The sequence below is a fragment of the Herpailurus yagouaroundi genome, unplaced genomic scaffold, assembly GCF_014898765.1.
Source record: "Herpailurus yagouaroundi ecotype Mexico unplaced genomic scaffold, PumYag 187, whole genome shotgun sequence".
Lineage (NCBI taxonomy): Eukaryota > Metazoa > Chordata > Mammalia > Carnivora > Felidae > Herpailurus > Herpailurus yagouaroundi.
The window spans coordinates 15,993,674-16,000,015 of NW_024412418.1; positions in this window are offsets into that span (position 1 = coordinate 15,993,674).

The window sequence follows — 6,342 nt, forward strand, 5'->3', positions numbered from 1 at the left end:
AGCCCAGAGCCTGACGCGGGGCTCGAACTCACGGACCGCGAGATCGTGACCTGGCTGAAGTCGGACGCTTAACCGACTGCGCTACCCAGGCGCCCCTCACACAATGTCTTAAAGGCATTCCAATGAAGAAAAACATCATACCTTTTCATATGTTTTCTCCTCTTCATAGGTAGAAAAACAGAGGCCCTGAAAATCCAAGATCCTTTGCTAATGCCTGGCCACAGAGTTTGTAAGAAGCACAGGTAGGTCCCCCAGGTATATGCAGTGTTAGAACACACAGGTTTTCAGGTTCTCAGAGCTCTGGTCATAAAATAAGTTAATGTCGTTACTCAGGATACATACCAATCTAGACATAGAACTTGCGTAAGCACGCAGTATACATCCACAGCACTGCACCATCCATGAAGGCAGAGCCATTGAGGGATAAGCTCAGCATCTGATCCAACACCAGGATGTAAAATCAGTGACCTTTGGTACAGCAGGAAGACTTATCACACAGATGAAAAAAAAGCTTGGCTTCCTTCTGTCTTCTTCTTTTTTTTTTTTTAATGTTTATTTTTGAGAGAGAGGGAGAGAGCACGAGCAGGGGAGGGGCAGAGAGAGGGACACAGAGGATGGAAAGTGGGCTCTGCGCTGACAGCAGAGAGCCCGACATGGGGCTCGAACTCACAAACCATGAGATCGTGCCCTGAGCCAAAATCAAGAGTTGGATGCTTAACCACCTGAGCCACTGAGGTGCCCCTGTCCTCTTTTTAACTTCTACAGCACAAACATGGAAGAAACCGAAGTTTGTTTTTTGAAGAATGTCGGATGATACAAACAAAACATTGTTTTTGTCTGCCTCATCCTTTCCTTGGCAAACATGGAGTGTTTCTGGAATGTTAGTTTTAGTCTCTTTTTTGTCTTTTGGTGTGGGGAAGTATCTGGCCTCCACTAAAGGGGCTGGTATTTATTTTGAGACTGTGTTTTAAGAATGACTGACATGAGCAAATCTTAAAAGTGAAAAGAGCTTAGCAACCCTACATGAATTCTCCCTGGATAATCTGGATTTCAGTGATTCCTTCTCACAGTTCCAAGTCAGTCAGTTAGTTGACAAATACTAAGGGTCACTTACTGGTATCAAGTCCTGGGGATGTCACAGTGAGCAGGACAAAGGCTCTACCATCAAGGGGCAGAAAACAAACAGTCAACATGCAAATGAACACCTAAGGGAGATTATTTCAAGTACTGGTCTGTGCACGAGGAGAATAGGCTATGGGGCACTGGCGTGACTGTGGGGAAGAGCACTGCTTCATCTGGGGTTGGCAGGGATGGCCTTTCAGCCCAGAGCTCCGATACTGAGACTTAAATGATGAAAAGAAGAATCCATAGGAACAACGAGATGGTCCAAACAGAAGACATGGCCAATACGGAGACCTTGAGTCAAGAAGAAGCTTGACAAGTAAGAAGGATGAAAAGAAAACCATTGTAGTTAAAGCTTGGCAACAAGGTGGAGAGGGGAACAAAATAAGGTCCAAGAAACAGCTCTGGGTCAGATCATAAAGGACCTGGTAAGTCAGGGTAAGAGCTTGGCCACAGTTGGAAGTCATCAGAGGGTTTTAGGAATAAAGTAACATGATCCGATTGCTGCTTTAGAAAGATCCCTCTGGCTAACAGGTTGCAGATGAACTAGAAAAAGAGCAAAAGTGAGGGTTGGCAGTCACTTTGAGGAGGTGGCCTCAGTAGACCAAAGACGAGATGATGATGCTTGGATTCGGTCTGGAACAATTCTATTTGTAAAACATGGAATTGGAGACGACGGAACTTTCTGATGGATTTGCCACATGAAGAAAGATACATGTCACAGGTGAGGCTTTGACTTTTTTGTTTGAGCAATGGGGTGGATAGCGGTGCCGCTACTGAGATGGGAAAGACAGAATGGAGAGTGCATTTAGAAGGAGAATCCCTAGTTCTGTGGCAGCTCTGTTATGTTTGAAATGCCTGAGGGAGAGCCAGGCGGAGATGTCAAATAGACATTTGAATATATGAGATGGCATTGAGGGATGGGTAAATTTGAGACCCATCAGTGTATATAAACAGCATTGAAAACCAAGGGACTGTGTGCGATGCCTTGGGGAGTGAGTGTGGACAGAAAGCAGAAGCCAGAAATTATAGAGAGGTCTTACAGAAGAAGAGCAACCAGCAGAGGAAAAAAAAAAAGAAATGAGTTGTTAATGAGACGGGAAAGTCCAAGGGAGTCTGAGACAGAGTCCTAAAGAAGAAAGTGTTCTGGAAGGAAGGCTTGGTCAAGTATGTCCAATGCTGTCAAAAGGTGAAATGAGAACAGAGAATTAACTTCTTTGACAAAGCCACATTGGTGATCTTGATAAGGGTCCTTTGGAGTGGAGTGGTGTGGGAAGACATCCCATCAGAGTGGGCTGAAAGGAGATGGAGTTGAAGAGAAGGAGACAGGGAACACTAACAACTCCTTTGAAGAGTTCTGCCATGAAGGGAAGCGGAGAAGTGGGGTGAACCTGGACGGGGTGCAGGGTCAAGAGAAACTCTGTTGACTTGATGGTCTGATTACTTTAAAATGGGTGATCCCTGGGGCACCTGGGTGGCTCAGTCGGTTCAGCATTCGGCTCTTGGTTTTGGCTCAGGTCATGATCTCACAATTGTGAGATTGGGCCCCACATGGTCATGGTTGGGCCTGTGTCGCCCCCACCCCCACCTCCACCCTGGGCATGGCGTCTGCTTGAGATTCCCTTTCTCCCTCTTCCTCTGCTCCTCTTTTCCACTTGGCTCTCTCTCTCCCTCAAAATACATAAATAAACTAAAAAAATATATAAATGGGTGATAACTAATATAGTAACCTTACTATATAAATAAATAAATTTAAATATATTTATTAAACATTTATATATATTAAATATTAAATATATTTTTATATATTTTTATATATTTTAAATATTAAATATAATATTATATAAATATATATAAATATATATTGAATATTATATATTTATATATTAAATATAAATAAATATAGTAACCTTACTATATTTTGAAGGCTGATTGGAATTATCCAGTGGGGAGGGAAATCGATTTATGTTCCTACTCACAGCTTGTTGGGACAGGGTAGGAGACATAAATGCTCTTTTGAGCACATTCTCCAAATATGGCACATTTAAACACGTTATTTAAAATCTTATTTTTTCTTCACTGAATGTTCATGTTCGCAAACTGTTTTATCTTTCCTGTGACTATGATGTTGTGCTGATCTGCTTGAAAGATTTAAACATTGTTAAATGCAATACATTCATGTGTTGAGACTATAATGAAAAGGTGTCTGGGTGAACACTGTCAAAGTCAGATTTTGACACGCACAAGGAGGGTTCCCATGTCAGGGTTTGTGCATTACACAACTATAGGGGACATCCGTCGCTTGAATTACAGTGTGAATAGCGTCTTCTGAAGTTGTGCAAAATGGCAGACTGGACCTAAAGATTCTTTGGGCTAGCCCCTCCACCAGCCAACTACTGGTGCAAATCTGTCTATCTCCACTGCTGCAGGAATCTGGCTGTGTACATCACCCCACTCACCACTGCCACAACCAAAGATGCTGACATTGTATTGCCCGATTCCCCTCTCAGAGGGCCTTTTGCATCCAGAGGCAATGGAAGAAGTTCATAGCAGACCGTGTACCCCAATTTTTTTGTGTCACAATGTAAGATCAGCACATGCTCAATCCACCTCTGCACCTTCAGGCCAGACTAAATGGGAAACATTCCAAATAAATACTCAGAGTTGCTCCAAAAAAAGTTGTTGTTGTTTTTTTTTCATTTCCCTTAGTCATTGTAATAGGCATTTGGGAATGCCTGCCCAGACCATACCCTCCTTTCTAGGAACCATTGCACACCTCAGATTTTGCAGGATGGGGTAGTGGATCATCCTACAACTTGTGACAGGTGGCCAGTCTTGGGAGAGGGCACCTGACCCAAGAGCAGGTGAGGGGCACCAGCCAGATTCTCTTCAAGAATTCAAAGACTAGGGGCGTCTGGGTGGCTCAGTTGGTTGAGCGTCCAACTTCGGCTCAGGTCATGATCTCACAGTTCATGGGTTCGAGCCCTGCATCGGGCTCTGTGCTGACTGCTTGCTCAGAGCCTGGAGCCTGCTTCAGATTCTGTGTCTCCTTCTCTCTCTTCCCCTCCCCTGCTCATGCTTTGCCTCACTCTGTTTCTCAAAAATAAACAAACGAAATGTCAACGCCCCCCCTACCCCCATTAAAAAAAAAAAAAAAAGAATTCAAAGACTATGTAAGATGGCTGGTCTCCTGGAGCCACGTCTTTCCCAGCACGAGCTGGCTCGGCGTGCTCCTGGCTTCCTGGCAGCACCCACAAAATCATCACTACCCTCTGCCTGTAGGTACTCAGGACTGGCCTCCCTATGGCCTTCACACCCGGTCTTTGTCCATCAACAGAGCTCAAGGTTGCCCTTAATCCTCCAGACTGTCATCACCACATGACTGTTTCCATTCTGACCTGTTTCCCAGCCCTTCCCCACTCCTTAGAACCTTCTGTTGTGTGCTCTGGAGCCCACGGCCCATCATCAGAAAAATCTCCCATAGGGTCTTCAGCTTCTTTTCTGAACATTCCATTAGCCTTTACGCCCTCACTCGGTGGTTCTTGAACATTTTTGTCTCAGGAGGCTCTTAGAAATCACTGAGGACCCAAAGAACTTTTGTTTGTGCAGGTTATATCTATCAGTGCATACTGGATTCGAAACTAAACGTTCACATTAACTTAATGATTTTAAAATAACTAATAAAACCATCAAATATTCTATGAAAAATAACTATTTTTTAAGTCATGGGAAGAATGTCGTTGTTTTACATGTCTGCAAATCTCTTTAACTTCTGGCTTAATAGAAGACAGCTGGACTCTCCTATCCACTTCTGCATTCAATCTGTGGTGTTATCACACATCATGTAGCCTCTGGAAAATTCCACTGTGCACTTGTGAGAGAATGAGAGTGAAAAGGCAAATAATATTGTAGTCTTACTATGAAAATAGTTTTTGACTTGTGGATCCCTGACAGGGCCTCAGAGACTCCCTAGAGTTCCTGAACTTTCCTAAACTACACTTTGAGAATCACTGTTCTTTTTTTTTTTTTTAATATTTATTTATTTTTAAGAGAGGGGGCGAGGGGGAGTGGCAGAGAGAGAAGGGAGAGAGGGAAACTGAGGATATGAAGCAGGCTCCAGCTGACAGCTGAAAGCCCTACATAGGCCTTGAACTCACGAACCATGAGATCACGACTTCCACCAACGTTGGACACTTAACCGACTGAACTACCCAGATGCCCCGAGAATCACTGTTCTAATTGAACCCTCTGAGGACCTTCCCTCCCCCGAAATCCTCTCAGATGGTGGTAGGTTCTCTCCAACCCTCCTTCTAACACTGGACTGTGAAGGAGAGGGCTTCTGTTCTTTGCTCCTTGAGCCGCTTTTGAGATCACACTCCCTTCCTAAAAATCCCCATCGAACCATCGGACTAGTTTACTCACTTCCCCTCCTTGTTGTGGCCATTGCAGACTCCAGGGTTATTCCTCCCCTTTTCTTGATGCTTTAACTCCTGGTTCATGGTCATTGTCTTAGCTACTGCTCTTGTCACAATTCCTGATGATTTCAATATTCGTAGACAAAATCTTTCGAATGTCCTGGCAGCTCAGTTCCTTGACCTTTGCTCCAATGACCTCATTCTACACTCTACCATGGCCACTCACTCTCATGGTCAGCCTTGACTTTGTCATTTCCTATTGCTACCCTCTCCCACTCTCTAACTTCCCAGTTCACCCCTCCAGTACCTGGACTCCCATGATTCTGCAACTCCCTGAAATCTATTACCTTTCGTGGCCTATCACCCATCACTTCCCTCCTCACCCAGATTAAATTCCATTATTATATTAACTTTCTTGCATGCATCCTAGACTCACTTCACTGTATTTGCTTTGCTAGGTCAAGGTTGCTCAGTCCAATTCTCTTCCTACTTGGTGCTTGCATCACTTTGAACGTGGCTGGAAAAACACACAAAACCACACTGCCTGACTTCACTTTAAATTCACACTCACCACCCTCCTGGGTTCTAATGTCTCTCAGCACTCACACTAGATGTCTTTAGTCACTGTCCCACTCTCTCCAACATTCCCAAGTTTTCTCACATAGCCTCACTCACATCTGAGAACCTTTTTTCCTTCTTTCAGCGAGAACATGGAAACAAAATTTCCAGAATACTATGGGCTGAATGCATCCCCCAAATTCATATGTTGAACCCCTAGTCCTCAGTGTGATGGCATTTGGAGTTG